General features: G+C 36.7%; 1 long non-coding RNA gene across 1 annotated transcript; it reads left to right on the forward strand.

Moving 5' to 3' along the window:
* The first annotated feature begins 4,745 nt into the window (after positions 1 to 4,745).
* On the forward strand, positions 4,746 to 7,559 carry LOC148915485 (uncharacterized). The gene is made up of 2 exons (XR_016128604.1): positions 4,746 to 7,100; positions 7,203 to 7,559. It is a non-coding gene; the product is annotated as an uncharacterized LOC148915485 (long non-coding RNA).
* Positions 7,560 to 15,000: the final 7,441 nt, after the last annotated feature.

The raw sequence follows: 15,000 nt of genomic DNA on the forward strand, positions 1-15,000 counted from the left end.
CCCTTTCCAAACCCGAAAACCCATTGTAAGGTCTGATATAAATTTTACTTTCAGACAATCCGAATTGTCCATTTTCTTCAAGTCCTTCATTCAAAGGCATATCCTTACAAAAAATTTGAGCAAAATCGGTAAACCATTAAGATCAATTACAATTGTGATCAACAGTCAAATGAATGTAACGATCCAAGTAACTTTCTAATGACAAACACTAAAATGTACAACCTAGTACATATTGAGTTGTTAAAAGTAGATTTGGGGCAGGGGGATGGGAAATCATTCTAGTGATGGGGAGAAAATGCTTAATGAGAATGGGAATGACATACCCACCTCTGATTCGCCCCATTACCATCCTTACCTAAGTCCCAACATACACAACCTAACACGATGTCTGCAAGTCAGAGAATGGAATTGGATGCACCCAAATGTTGATGCGGCAATGACTCTTGTTTGAGGATGTTGTGGACCAACATAACCCTAAGAGAAGATTTTGAGGCCGCACCTATTATGGGGTAAGTGTCATGAGATATTTGTACCAAAATTTGGGAATATGGAAATGAAGGTTAGAGTTGCTTTGAAAGATTAAGGATGGAAGAAGATGGAAAAAAATGAAAATAGAGGTTAGAGTTTCTTTGAAAACTAAGAGGAGTCTGCGAGCTTCTCTACTTGGTTCCTAGAGTATTATCATTATGCTACTGGGGAATTGCATTTTATGATTGGTTTATGTACTCTGAAAACTAGTCAATAATGAAAATGGAGAGAATTTTGTTATTTGCATTTGGAGCTGAAATAAATATGCAAAGTGTGCCAAAAGTCATAAACTAAGATTGTCTTAAAAGGCAACATAATTCCATTTCCAAAATAAACATAGTAAAGTCATGATTTCGTTGTTTAACAATAAGCACCAAAAGACATGATGAACAAATACTATCATTACGTAATACACATTCCAAATAATGTCCCAAAAGGCAACAAAAAAAACTACCAAATTTGCAATGGATTTCAAAATAGTGTGCAAAAAGGTATAAAATAAAACTTAAGCTCTACGTTCTCTTTGTCATTGCTGCTCTCACTTCATTTGCTAATACTTATTTCACTTACGGAGTAGAAATTGTTGAAGCTTTGCTTGGCTGGGAAGCCTTTCTCTTTGTACCAACAACTTTTCTTTTGGAACATTGTGTAGATGATGAAGCTCGTTTGACCTACATTCAACAAACCAATTGGTAATAAGTAACATTTAAAATTAGCAAACTAATAATAGAGAACTGAGAGAAAATTAAAATTCACACTAGCATCACCCTATTGATTTGCAATATTTCTTGGACTTTATATACATCTTGATGGTGGGTTTTCCTTTTCAGACAGATGCATATGGTGAGTGGTTTTGCTATGACCTTATGAGCAACAATTAGTACACCTAATATGGATTCCTTGTTTTCTAATCCATTTTTTGGCTATTCTTATTAGTTTTCTCTTCATGTCCTTTCATTCTTATCTTTCTAAGCTTGTCAAGTTGTCTAGTGTATGTTCTGACTTCACTATCAACTAGTTTGTTTTATCCTAGAGTTGTGGTCCATTAATAGACATGATGAGGTTGTTATAGTAGCTCGTGTAAATGGCCTTGATGTATAAGGTTCATTAGATACGTGTGTCACATAAATATCTATTTTCATCACTGTTGGCACACATTTTTATCACATCATCGTTCGCTAGCATAGTGATGTAATATTATGCCATCATATCCTAACTCTTTAACTATGCTCCCAACTAAAAACATAGACATCATATCCTTATTACAATAGTCAATGAAGTCTACAATCTCATTTACATACATGTTGTCACACATAGTACCCCCATCGTTCATTCTAATTGTACCTACAAAGCCACATGCACAAACATCTTGGACCACAAACATAGGGACGAGTGTGGCTTTCTAATCACTTCATGTATTCATTGGTTAAGAGAGAAATAAAGGTTGGGAGAGTGAGGTTCTTGTACTTGATGAGTGCTTGTACTGCATGAGTGTTTAAGAGGCAAAACACACTATTGTGCAATGGTAGTTAAGGCCGTTTTTGATCCGGTGACAACAACGAAATAATGGAACAGACAACAATCGAGAGGCTGCGGTATGGCGAAAATGGGAGCCACCACCACACCGCCGATAATTGGTTATCGGCTATTTTGATTGCGGCCGTTCTATTTGGTGACGGTCGGTTGCGGTTAAGCACAAACAAAGGAGAGAGAATTAGTGAGAGAAATATATATACATATATATATATATATATATAGAGAGAGAGAGAGAGAGAGAGAGAGAGAGAGAGGAGGAAGAGAAGGAGTTTGTGGCCATCTCTCATCTCTTCTAGCAACGGCGCCTAAGCGAGGAAGAAGAAACTGAGATATTTTTTTGTTTTTTTTTAAAGACCGGACCAAAAAGCGTTGTTTTGCCAAGTCATTTAAAAACTTTCCCTTAGGCAAAACGACGTCGTTTTGCCTTGGGTGTTTAAAAAAAGAAGAGAAGCCCAACTTCTTCTTCTTCTTCCTCGCATAAGCACCCATACAAGCTTTTCTGTCTCCTCATCTCTCTTGTCTCTTCCTCGGTCTCTCATCTCTTCTCTCTCGCTCTCCTCCTCTGTCTCTCATCTCTTTGTCACTCTCTCATCATCTCTTTGTCTTCTATCTCGGTTAATTGTTGTTGCCGACGATTTGGTATCCTACAACCACATCCTCACAATCACAGCATTTGGGTTCGATTGTCCAACGCAATTGATGGTTGACCGAAAAAGTCAACGGTTTGCTAATCGAAAATATCGGTCGGAAACTGGCGATTTCTAGTATTTGTAGTCCAACCATAGCTCTAATAGTAGTGCATAGAGTTTGTATGAGTGTGCTTCAATACAAAGACAGTAACTAATTGGAGGTATGATGTAGTGAAGAAGTATCTTGTTGCGAATCATAAAGTAGGCTCAGTAACAACGAGTGAAGTGGAGGTCTTAATTAGAGAAGCCAAGGGCCCAGTTTGACATTTATGTGTTTGAGTAAAGATGATCCTAGTGTTATGGAGGAGGTCAATGACGATTGACAATCGGATCCTAGTGTTATGGAGGAGGTCAATGACGATTGACAATCGGACAAGGACCTAAAAGGATGGGATGATGTCACACTTTGCAATTGGAGAATTCCAAGTTTGGTGATTGCATTAGACAATACCAACAAAAATTGTACATCTCAACTTTTGTATTTATGGCCATTATTTTCTTTGTTTGGGAAAATTTTGAAATTGACCACAAATTTTTTAAACATTTTGATTTTTAAATATGAAAATTGAACACTTTGTCTTTCTTGTAAACACAATCATATGAACGCCATGTACAGTTGATAATGTGCATTGTGCGCATGTCTTAATACTTATTAGGGGTGGGCATCGATATCAAAACTATGAACCGAATGGGGAAATCGTTAAAAACTGAATTGACTAAAAAGTTAACAAATTGCAACCAAACCGAACCAACAATTTCAATCGATCTTGGTCCCGATTTCACAACTCATAACACTAAAGCAAACTGGACCGTTACTATTTAATATATATTTTTATATTATATATATTATATAATTATTATATATATTATTTCGGCCACAATAAAACTGGCCACATGTAACTTCCCCTAAGCTCGGCGGCTAAGCCTAAGTCGACTTAGGTTTTTTTGTTTTGTTTTTTTTTCATTTCTCTCTGCCTCTTATGTTCATCTTCCTCTTTGATATAAAACGCAACACAGTGAACACATAGACAGAGACAGGACATCGATGCTGACGACACAGCTCTTCACTCCATCGTTGCTCCTTTGCCATCGATAACGACACAGTTGAGTAAGAACTTCTTTATCTCATTTTCTCCATTTTTTGAACTGGAATATTTCTTTAATCCCAATTTCTACTATTTCTGCCGTTGAATAAGCACGATTTCGTTGGTCTGGATGAGAAAATATTATTAGATTTTTAGTTTGTTTTAATTATTTTAGATTATGGGTTTTAATTAGGGTTTACAATCGTGGGTTTGAATTGAATGACAGGTTTCAATTTGGGCTTTTAGTTATGGGTTTTGGGTTACGGTATCAATTTAGGGATTTGTTTTTTATGATTTTAATTCGGGCATGTTGATTCTAATATTTGTTCCATTTGTGACAAGGCTTCGAATTGTTGTTGACGTTGCTTGGAATTAGGCTTGCAGTTGTTCGTGTTGTTGTTCCCAAAGGTATATATATTCTTATCCCTTTAATTTCATTTGATTTCATTTTTTTTATATATCTTTTTTGCAATTGATTAGCATGTTTGTGTTGCTGATGTTGAAATCTTCATATGATGATGGTTTGATGGATTGATATCATAATGTGATGATTTGAATTAAGAATTCATGAATTCATTCATGATGATTTGGATTGAGTCTATAATCAAATTTGTTTTATCATGATGAAATAAGATGGCAAGAAATGATGATGATGATGATGAATTGATAAATTGAGAATTGATTATTTGAATGGATGAGAATTGATGAATGAATTGATGATGAATTGATGAGAACCTTGATGATTTGAATTTATTTGATAATGAATTTTGTTTTAATAGATTTCTTTATATAATGATGTTGATTAATTGGTGATAATTTGAATGTGTTTGATACTGAAATTATGGTTTTTGTTCTTATGAATATATATATATATATATTATATTTTTAAAAAGTAGGTTGTGTAAATTAGTATATTTTTGTGTTCTACATCTAATTTTTGGTTTTTTGGATTGTTAAATTAGGTTATGATTTTTATTTAATTGCTTTTTAGGTTCTACAAGTCTTGTATAATTATTAGTCAGGGTATCTTGCTGCTATGTTGGTTTTTGTTTTGATATTAGGTTTTTATTAAAGAAGGGATGAACCAGTTTGAACAATTGCCCAATAATAGTAACGAAGTATGCTCTTCTTCCGCATTAGCATCATCACCATCACCTAGCCTACCAGTAACCCAATCTCAAGCCCAAATACCTCCTCAACTGAGTGGTCTTTCACCATTACTTGATTCCGAGACTAGAAAATCATCAAGAGAAAAATCGAAGGTATTGGATCACTTTGAAAAATATGATGATGTGGTTGAGAGTGTGAAAAAGGATGGGAGCAAATCTTCAATATGTAAAAAGAGAGATAGGTACAGGTATTGCTTTATTACTTATGTCGTGGACCCTAATTTGAATATGACGTCAAGTTTGAGGAAACATATTGAGTCTCTACGTAAGAAATACTCCAGGAGGGTTGGCAATGATAAAAGACAAAAGACCTTGTCTTTTGACCAAGCACTTGGTGGTCTTTCAACAACCGGGCATAACTAAAGAAGATTGGTTAAGGTCTTGTGTAGAAATGGTAGTGATAGATGAGTTGCTTTTTAGCGTGGTTGAAGGTAAAGGGTTTAGGAGATTTTGTGAATCATTGAACCCTCATTTCCAAGTGTCATCTCATAGGACACTTGTAAGGCATTTTATGGTTATGTATGATGAGATGAAACAAAAGTTGAAAGGAGAATTAGCATCACATAGAGTATGCCTCACAACACACACTTGGACAAGTGTTCAAAACATAATTTACATGGTGATCATGGAACACTTTATAAATGATGAATGGAATTTGCACAAAAGAGTTTTGAACTTTTGTGTTATTGCTAACCACAAAGGGAACTCCTTGAGACTTGTTTGCTTCATTGGGATTCAAAGAAGATACCCGCAATCAAAGCCTGATAATGCTTCTTCAAACACGAAGGAAAATAGATTACTTGAAGTCGAAAATGGGTCATTGGAAGAATGGTAGTCTTGTGTTGGAAGGAAAGTCCATGCATGTGAGGTGTTGTGCTCATATTGTCAATTTGATTATTCGAGATGGCTTGAAAAAACTAGAGAAAAGCATATTGTCAATGAGGAATGCGGTTAGGTATGTAAAATCCTCTCCACAAAAATTAGAAGAATTTAAAACTTGTGTTTTGTAGGAGCGAATTGAATGCAAAGGATTTGTGGTGTTGGATGTTCCAACTAGGTAAAATTCAACATATATGATGTTGGATGCTGCTTTGAGGTTTGAAAAAGCCTTTGTGAGAATGTGAGAAGATGATGATGCCCCATTTGCATCTTGGTTTGGTGAAGATGAACCGGTTAGGGAAGATGAAGGGGTGGTTGCATCTAGGCCTAAAAAGAAGATAGGGCCACCAACTAAGGTATGATGTGACGTTGAAGATAAATGTTTCTTTGCATCCCGCTCCCACACCACCTTTCATAATTTGATTGCAATGAGGGATAAAATTGGTGATTTATTTTTTGGAGAGCAATTACCAAGTCAAACTCACACCTCCACGGTTTTGAATGATATGACATGTAGCATGAAGATGAAATTTGAGAAATATTTGAGTGACCTTGATAAAGTGAACCAACTTTTGATGGTAGCATTTGTTCTTGATCCTCGGTACAAGTTAGGGAACTTGGGGTTTGTATTAAAGAGGAGGTTTGAAAATTCGCAAGATGCTACTAAGAAGAAAAATGAAGTGAAAAAATCTTTTAATGAAGCTTTATGAGGAGTATGTTATCCCATCACCTTCTACTACTCAAGGTACTAGTGCTAATAGTGATACTAGTTCTACTATTAGTACCATATGACAAGTTCTAACTAAAAAAGAGGAGAGTAGCACCTTTGGAAAATGGAGAAAAGTTGGATAAAAGAATCTTAAGCAAGTAACATTGTGGTACTGGAGCATGAAATTGATAGGTACTGAACCAACCCAATTGAAAAAGTGATTCCCAACTTCGATATTTTGAAGTGGTGGGAATTAAATGGAGTTAAATATCCGGGTTTATCATATATTGCAAAGGATATGCTTGCTATTCCCGTATCAACTGTGGCTTCATAATCATGTTTTAGCATGGGTGGTCGGGTGTTAATTCATTCTCTGCTTCTTTAACTCCTAAGATTGTGAAGGCCTTAATTTGTTCTCAAAATTGTTTAAGGTTCGATGACATCTCCTCTATACAATATGAGCCCACCATTCAAGAGATGGAGTTTTATCAATCCATTGAGTCAGGTATTTGTTTCTAGTTTTATGTGATTTAATGATGTATACTATATATATATATATATTGCATGTTTGCCTAATGTTTTAATGTGTTTATGTTTCTATTTGTAGATCTTACGAGTTTATCCGCACCTATCAACTCAAGTCCTGCTACTTTCCAGTGATAACTTAATATGTGAAGCTTCCATTGGTGGTGTTATGTTTTAATTTTTGGTCTTATGTTTAGAATTTCTAACTTGATTTGTAATTTAATTATCAATTTTTACATTAGGTTGTAATTCTTAAGATTGTATGATTAGATTGGATGACACATGGCAGCATGCGTGTTTTGTGTTTGGAAGTTAAAATGCATATGCATGTATCATGTATATGTTGTTTGCTCTGTTGGATTGTATTGAATGTGAAAGATAGGCTTTAATTAAAGTTTAGGCCTGATTGAAATGTAAAATTAGATTGAATTAGATTGCATGACATGTTGAAATTATTAAAGTTTAGGGCCAATTGTTATACAAATGTGAAACAGGGCCTTATATGCTACTAAAGTCCAACAAAAACAAAGAGAACTTAAAAAGAAAAAGAAAAAAAAAAAAAAAAAAGGGAACCAGTCTAAACCGGAAAACCTCACCGGGAATAGGTAGTTCGGCTTGGTGCGGTAAGTTTCCTCCTATTTTTCTCAAAAATTAGATCAGACCGAATCGATTGAATAGTACCAATAAGGTACCCATGATAACAAAAAAGGTATCTCTAAAAATAGAGAGAATGCATTGACATTTTCTATATGGTTATTCAAAGGCTTAAGTAACTAACAACCATGGATTAACACGTGAATAGCACGTGGGTATTCTAACAATACTAAACTAACTTGAGCTGATGTGTTCATCTATCAGACTTCGCCCACCCCTAATTCTTATCCTTTTAAGTTGAACTTTTTTTATGCTTTTTAATTTCTAGTTCATAAGAAAATTTGGGCGTTACCACAAAAGATATTGTAGAATAACTACATCGAGAATCGATGGTTATTAGTTCAAGTTTATGCGAGATAACGACCCAAGGTAATGGGCGATATTAAAACTGATGTCATATATCTTTCATTTTTTTTAATAATAAAAGTTTTAAAGAACGATGCACTTTACCCAGGTCAACTCTCCCAAAAAAAATTCACAATTTCTCTTAAAAAAATTTCTTCAAGTGTAAACCTCGTGCGCTATCTCTCGTAAGTATCGAAACACATAATATCGCTCTTGCATATAATATAAAATAAAAGTATCATTGCTCCAAGATTTGGCGATCTGAGCGAGTTGAACAGTTCTGTCAAGAAAAACTTCTTCACTCCCAGAGACCGATTTATGAGTGAGTGACGAATCCAACAAGAATTTGGCGGCTTCTTCCTTCTCTGAGGTCGATTCAGTAGTGAGTGACAAAGAGGTCGATTCAATAGTGCGTGACGAATCCAACAAGGATTTGGCACTCATAGCCACTCAACGATTTCATGATAGTCAATTTCACAATTACTTTGATTTATGGATGGTAGATTGAGTGCTATAAATTAAGAGTATATTTATAGAATAGGGATTTCCAAGGTTTGGTATATCATAATCAAACTATTCTTTATTTATGGTTGCTTAGTGGGTGGTGAAAGGTTTCTATTGTAAAAAATAGTATTTGAACAATATCCTTTGTAGGAAATTAGTTTTGGGTTAGTTGGTTCTGCTTCCATCTTGTTTGAATTGTTTATTATTCATTTCTATGGCATTGGGAACATTTTGAAATTGACCACAATTTTTTTTTAACATTTTAGTTTTTTAAATACGAATTTTTGAACAATTCTTTGTCTTTCTTAAAAACACAAGCATATGAATGCCATAAAACACAAATATCAAGCAGACTAAAGCAAAGTGCGCAACAAGCAAACCCACCCCAACCTCGAAGCCTTAGCTAGCCCTTCTCACCACCCCTTTACCTAGAAAAAAAAAGATTTTCCTTCCAAATCGCCCTCTCAAATTACAGAGAGGCAAAAATTGAACAACTGATTGTTAAGGAGAACCTCAATGAGGCCACACATGCATAGCTATCATGCAAGAAGTTCTTCATTTCCTTTGAAGATGATCTCACCTTGCATCTTCCAACTTGCTCAAAAAGGCAAGTGGGAGGAAGGTTTTGTTACGCACACCATTTCTTTTGACTAAGAGAACAAGATGGTGATGGGTTATTGAGAACAAAGAGATCCAAGCAAGAAGTAAAAGAAAGTGAAGCTCAAGATAGAGCAAGTTGATGCTAGTAAGTACACAAATGGGGAGGATGAAGAAAAAAGAGAAGGAAAAGAGGAAAACACGAGAGAGAGGGTAGTTCGTAGGTTGTGTAGGCGTAGGGTATTCATTATGGGCTCTCAAATCCAAATGTAAAGAATGATATTTTGATATATATATATATATATATAAGGCATGTAGAAGGAGGATATTCTAATGAAATACAAAATTTATTTTGACTAATAAAAACACACATATCCATATTAGGTGATAATGTGCATTGTTGCCCATGTCTTTATTCTTATCCATTTTAACGTTAACTTATTTTTATGTTCTTTTTAATTTCTATTTCATAAAGAGAATGTGGACAGTTACCACAAGAGATAATGGAGAATAATTACCTTGAGAGTGGATGGTTATTACTCAAGGTTGTGAGAGATAACTACCCGAGGTAGTGGGCGATTACCAGAATATATAAGGACACATAACTTTCAAGTTAATGGGTGAGTTGGTGGTTACTTGTAATTAGGAAGTAGTGGGATAAAATAAGAAGTGCAGTTACAACAAGGTGGCACTTCCAAAATGTGTCAAGTAAGCCTAGCAGTTGGGGGTTGTCAAATGAATGTGAGAAAAAAAGTGTCTAACATATAGGGATGTTATCCACAATACCTCTATAAATAGAGTAGGAGGGTTGAGAAATAAATAAAAGTTGGGAGAGTGAGTTTCCCATACTTTTTGAGTGCGTATAGATTAGTTGCACCATGATAGTCACATGAGGGAATGAGAGGAAGGCAAGGAGATTGATTAAGTAAGTTAAAAGTGGACATGTACATGTGCTAATATTGGTGTTATTTCAAATGGGAGAAATAAGTTGGAAGCTAACCAACTACTTCTTGAATAAGGGCTCGACTAGTGTAATAAACTTGAAATTTAGGTTAATAAACTTGAATAAGGGCTCCATTATTAGGTTTGGAAGGTAGAGGTGGTTTCCCCATATAGGCTTTTAGGTTCACAAATAGTTCTTCACACTCATTCGTCTACACGATATTTGTCTTCCTTCCTTTCTAATCCTTAAGGAAAAGGAGGCACTTGTTTATTGCTCATGCAATGAACCTATTCAATGCATGTACTCGTCCTGTTAATCTCTACATTTTCTTCATAATTTGTCGTGGTTTCAATTCTAGCAAAGATTGAATTTTTTCAGGATTTGTTTCGATCTCTCGCTCAAGGTTTATGACATTATTGACATATTTGTGTGATTTATACGTATCCAGCCTCCTTAGTGCAACCAAGAACTTTGCACTCATGGTTGGTGCAGAAGTTGGGCAAAAGATGGTACCTAGGGCAACAACTTCAAGAAACATGAATTTATTGTCTATTGTTTTGGACCTCTTTCTGTGTGTGTGTGTGTGTGTTTATATTATATATTTTTTTTAATACAAGCAATAATTTATTTTAAATTAATCTAAACTATACGGGGAAGAGATTCGAACTTGGGTGCAGAGTGGGGAGCACATCCTGCTCTAACCAACATGGCTAAGTCCATGTCTAAGTTTTGGACCTTTTTTTTTTTTTTTTTTTTTGGTGACAAACATTAGGATATTTCGAAACTATATTTACAACACGCCAACAAACTCACAATTAGTTACACCACCAAAACAACGCTAAACACAAATAGACTCATCACACACACACACACACACACACACACATATTATCATCGTCATCCATGTGAGTTAAATCTAAGACTTCTTCTAACCAAGTGGAAACAAATACTACTAGACCAAATGCTAGTTGATTAGTTTAGGACTATTCGAGGTTCTCAATAACTCCATTGATCAAATTTTTTTCCATTCCACAATGCCTTCATTTGATTTTCTTTTCTTTGACCAATGAGTTCAACATGTTGTCCTTGGTTTGGAACTCCCATTATGCACTCAACGTCATAGGAACTTAATTCCAGCACATAGTCATTCTTCCATTGAAGAATTTTTAGGATCAAGGTTATCAATAAGAAAGCAATGTGATTTTTCGAAGATTAATACCTAAGTCATTTTATGTGATTTTTCTCTTTTAGGAATGTTGATGCCCAAAAATGGGTGACCACTTATGGACCCAACTTATAGATGCAATGCCTTTGATCTTGTGGGTCCTTCGGCAGATGTGGATGATTTGCAAAACAAAGTAAGGCTAAGTACGAAGTGAATAGTAGTTTGGACAAAGTAAGGGCTAAGTAACCGAATATTACTGTTACCTCACTTTTGGGGACTTTTGCCCCTATTTATAGACCCTTAGGGGTGACCACTTCGAAGATGTGTTTTGATGTGAGACTGTGGACATTGCTTCGATAGGCTACCACATGTATATTTAAAGAGGTTGCATGTGAGGCGCATTCTTTAGCCAAATCAGCATGATAGGTTGCCGAAGGCTCACCTACTGACGATGGTTATTTATAGGCTTCATTGTTTTTACTAGGCTCTGTGGGTTCCCTTCGTGTATCCTATGTTGCATGTGTTGTAGAATGATTGGCTAGTCAGATATGGTATAAATCAAGAGTCTCCCAAGTTCTCAATTAAGAAGAGACTTCTTGGTTGGGGACTTGCATTTGTCTTCGGCATTCTGACCAGGCATGTTATTTCACAAAGATGATGAGCATGTCCTTTGCTTTCTTGTCAATGGCAATTCCCTAGTCCCCCCAAGTCTCTGATCAAGGAATTTCTTAGATAAAGGGTGCTTGGAGCACAATGTGCCGAATGGTAGGGTGTCTATTAATGTATCAAGGAACAATGGGTAGAACCTTGCCGAATAGTAAAGCGGGCGTACCATTCGATGATCACATGAGTATGCATTATGTTGGCTCATGAAATGCCCATTGTCGTTTGATATAGTTGTATACATGTCAATCGTGACGCACTTGTCTTTTTTGGGGAGAGTTGCTCTGAGGAGAATGGCATAACATAAGGCTTCGTCTTCTGTGCGTGCATGGGTGAACCTTTAAATGCGAATGGTGGGCCATATATCAGAGCCTAGGCACACTTGGGTGCAATAATGATGGCGCATATTGGTTAACCTAGGCGGTCCTCATAAGCTTTCCATATAAAAGGGAATGGTTCGTGTTTAGGAAATCACTTAGCATTAAGAAAGCAAAATTTGAGATTTGTGTTAGGCGATTTCCAGCGAGCGATTCCTTTTTGTGAAAGCGATTTACGGTGGAGTATAGGGCAATGCAATGTCCAGTGACTCTCTGAGCCATGTGAAACATGGTATGCATATTTTTTCCTTGCCTTCCGGATTAAATGCCTTGTATTGTTCGAATTTTAAGTATAAACATGTATGAACCTTAGGAAAACGAGGTGGGATAAGAGGATATGCGTCAGAAGCCGTAGGAAACCTTAGTTTGATTCAAGCATGGAATTTAGTTTCCCTTTATTTTTGTTTGCAGATGTCAGAGAGAGAATCAGAATATGAGAAGTCCTCCAACGTTCGATGGGGAATCATCGGACGATGAGCAGACTACCGAGAATGAGGATATCGATTATGATAAAAACGATAATGAAGGTGCCGATCTTAAGATTATGGATTGAGGATCATCCTAGAAACCTGCTGAATAGGGTAGGACAAACTCTTTATATATCGAAGGATTTGGGCTCTTGGAAATTAACCCTTTCTCTGGTGGTGTCACCAACACCCGCCTAGTATTGTGAGTTTATACATGCGAGTTACCAATTAGAGGCTTCTACTTTCGGTCATGATGACGTGGCTTACAAATCATCATTGGTGCCGATTGAAGAGCTGATTGAGGTAGCAAGTTGTAACCGGAGAATACCTCAAAGGCCTTTGTTTGGTATGGACTATCTGGATCTGAGCAAGATAACGACATGGGAGTTGACAAAAATTCGTGCAGACTATCGGGTTCCAGATTTGGTGATTATGCGGATTCCTAGGGAGACAGGAATCACTGAGCAATCCATCAAACAATGAGGTTGTATTTTTTACAATGTCTTCAAGCATGGACTTCAATTGTCGTTGAAGCCATTATATTCAAAGGATTTTGGAGCAGTTTAATCTAAATTTTTGGATTGCTCTTTTGGGAACCATAATTGCCTTGGCCCATGTTGAAAAAGGGGAGCCCACCTATGAGGAGTTTTTGCACCTTTACAATGTGATAAGGGCGAAGAGAAAAGGCCATGAGGCTGGGTGCAGGCCAATTGTCTATAGCGAAGGCCCGAGGACATTTTGTGATGGGAGTACCGACCTCCCAAAAGTCATGGAGGAATCGGCTTGCTCCATGCATTGGGAGTCTGAACCTAATAGGCTGGTTCATTTTCACATCCCCACAACCTTCCAAACAGTCAGTAGGTGCTAGGTGTCGTTCGATAGTGTGGGAGTTATGTTGGTGTGTGTGTGTGTGTGTGTGTGTGTGTGTGTGTGTGTGTGTGTGTGTGTGTGTGTGTTTGTTGTGTGCATATTTCTGTTTCCCGCATATGGCGCCAAACTATTGATGGCCAAAACTAGATGACCACTTATGGACCCAACTTATAGATGTGATGCCTTTGGCCTTGTGGGCCCTTCCGCAGACATGGATGATATGCAAGGCAAATAGCAACGGTAAAACCTTGCGTGCTAGTGTAGTACAGGCCAAAGGCTCTACGATGCTTAGCTTAAGGATAGAGTGAATAGTAATTTAGACATAGTAAGGGCTAAGTAGTGGAATGCTATTGTTACCTCCATTTTGGGGTCTTGTGCCCTTATTTATAGACCTTTGAGGGTGAGCACTTCGAGTTGTGTTTCGATGTGGGATTGTGGACATTGTCTGAGAGGCTACCACGTGTTCTATGTAAGAGAGAGCATGTGAGGCGCCTTCTATAACCAGATTGACAAGGATAGGTTATGCCGAAGGCTCACCTACTTCCGATGGTTGTTTATGGGCCTCAATGTTTTTACTAGGCTCTGTGGGCTCTTTTCATAGGTCCCTTATGTTTCACGTGTTGCGAAATGATTGGCTAGTCAGATATAGTATAAACAAGGAAAACTTTTAGGAAAATCGTGAAATAGGTCTAGAGTGCATGAGTCATTATTCCATGTGGATTTGTCACTTCTTCAGCCACTTACGACTCTTTGGATTTCAATAGAGGACGCAATGCCAACTTCTCATTGGGATCAAGTTTCTTTCTTTTTAAAAAAAATTTGCGAGCAATCTCCCTTTTCCTTTTGAAAAATGGTGAAATTATTCACAATATATGATTATGTTATTGTATTCAATGAAATACAGTATAGAACTTAACCTCCTTATTTGAATTTGAACCTAAAATCAGTAGCCTCCTTGTTTGAGTCCGAGCCTAAAACCACTAGTCTGCAAATCAAGTACTTTTTCTATTGGACTAAGACCTATTGGCAACCTTTATTTTGATTTAATACCCTTATTGAACCCCCCTCACAACTTCAAAACATGTACTGGGCTAAGACCCTGTTGGCAACCTCTTATTTTGATTTAATACCCTCATTGAACCCCTCAAAACTTGAAAATATGCAAAACTTATCTCCGTAGCTCCATGGATGTGTAGATGCCAATAGAGCTGACTGATATAGGCGTTTAAAGGAGATTGCATGAACGCAATAGAAAACGTTGAGACGTCAAGCTTTTGCCACATGACTCACCTGAG

The sequence above is a fragment of the Prunus mume genome, linkage group LG7 (genome assembly GCF_029339155.1).
Source record: "Prunus mume cultivar Tortuosa linkage group LG7, ASM2933915v1, whole genome shotgun sequence".
In the NCBI taxonomy this organism is placed as follows: domain Eukaryota; kingdom Viridiplantae; phylum Streptophyta; class Magnoliopsida; order Rosales; family Rosaceae; genus Prunus; species Prunus mume.